This window comes from Rhea pennata, chromosome 3, assembly GCF_028389875.1.
Source record: "Rhea pennata isolate bPtePen1 chromosome 3, bPtePen1.pri, whole genome shotgun sequence".
In the NCBI taxonomy this organism is placed as follows: Eukaryota; Metazoa; Chordata; class Aves; order Rheiformes; family Rheidae; genus Rhea; species Rhea pennata.
Window position 1 is genome coordinate 110,825,514 of NC_084665.1, and position 1,979 is coordinate 110,827,492.

Sequence of the window (1,979 nt, forward strand, 5' to 3'; positions counted from 1 at the left end):
GTCATGTATATACGCATGGGACAAACTGAAAATTTAGAAAACAGGAATATAGTCTATAAATAGAAGGAAAACACTTGGATGCTGGACCACTCCAGCTGGTATAAATCCACAGGGAATTAAGAATACACAATCAGCATCAGGCTCTCTAGAATTCCTGGCTATGAGTCCTAGTGACAAAAAATGGAAAATCTAGTTCAAAAGCAGAAGTTTAGGCCTATGGGCTACTGATTTCTTGGAAGAAAGGTGGTTTTCTAATCTTTTACATCACCTTTGAGCATGTGAGTGGGGTAGAGTAGATATAGGATGATTAAATCTGAATGGTTTGGCTCTCGGTGTTTAGATCAGCTGCTGGCCCTACCCAGGTCCATCTGCTCTTAGTGGCTGCTGCTTGTATAGCAGACTTTCATTTGACTCTTCTTCCATCTGAGGACAAAAGTGAGACTCACAGGTGGCGAAACGGTGCCAGTCTTCAAAAAGAGCAAAACAGCAGAGTGACTGCATCAGAAAATTGTCATGGAGGTTAAAAAAAATCCTTCCAGGACAAAGAAAATGCTGTGATAGTTCTGTGAAGAACTTTTGTTTTAAGGTTAGTGTGCCTTCTTTGCCATTTCTAATAAGCACTGCTCATTTCAGACTGATGCTACGCACGATGAACACTGTACAGTCAAAGACGGCAGAGCAGAAGCTCGCGGCCCGGAAGGACCCTATTATGTTATCCTTTCAAGTTTCTGCAATTACAAGTACTCTAGGTTCAGCAGAGTTATGGACAAATAGAAACATACTGCGGCAACATATTTGGTACAGTCATCTGAAAGCCAGTAAGTATTTTTGTTTTAGTGACAGTTATCTGTAGTCTGTTGTGTCTGCAAGCTGGTGGCAAGTCACTAGAACAAACTTACCAGCCCATCTGGTGCCTGGAATGAAGTATTTGCGTGCTTCATGTTATTACAGCCAAGGCTGAAAGCAAGAAAACCTCCTGTGGTTCGGAGGATACTTCCATGTGAGGTCAAGAGCGTTGTTGAGCTAAAAGGAGTTGTAATAACATTTTAATGGCTGATGGTCATTTATTGTACATTTATGTGAAAAATAAATCCATGGTGGCTGAACTGAGAAAGAAATGACCTTCACAAAAGGAAATTTAGCAAGAAAAAAAGATATAAAGAACCTTTCCTTATACCACATTATTTTCTTATTTTTTTTTATTTGGGATGACTTAGTATGAAGGTACAGTAGTAGAATAAAACTACATCCTTGTGATTGATTAATGTTTTTTTCTAGTTGACACTAAGAATGTTTTTAGCTGATACTAGACTTTTGCTGTATTCATTCACATTGTACTTTCCCTTCTAAACACTTTTCGAGAAGCACACAGAAAACTGTATAGTTTTAAATTGGTGGCTAGATATTAGGGCCTATAATGAAAATATTTCTGGAATTAGCAATAACACAAAACATAATTACTAAATTAATAGCACTGCATAATTTCAATAATTTCTCTGTGTGTTTGCAGTATAAGCTAACAGCAGTCCTCTCTCAGAAGAAATTACAATTTAACATGGTCTCAATGTAACCCATAAAAATAAAAATGGAAATGAAGGCCGTAGTAGAATACAAGGTCTGTAAATAACATAATATATATGCTTACATCATAAAACACTGTGTCGATTTCTTTTGTTTGTTTTTTAATTCCATTTAAAAGCTATTGTTTTGGCAGGTAGCACCAGGTGGCACTGTTACATAATCATCTACACTTTTTTTAAATAAGAGAACAAGGTTTTAGTACTGGGAAGAAATGCTTCATCTAAGGGGTGAGTGCTAAATTTTATGTAGGGAGATGCTGAGGTAAGCAGCAGAGAATTTTGCTTTCTACATATACTTTCCTTTCATCATAAATTTTGTGTTCAGTTAACATATTGTGTAGATTTGCCCCATGCAATAACAGGAAAGCTAAAATTTCCAGAAGGCAGCATTTCTAGTGT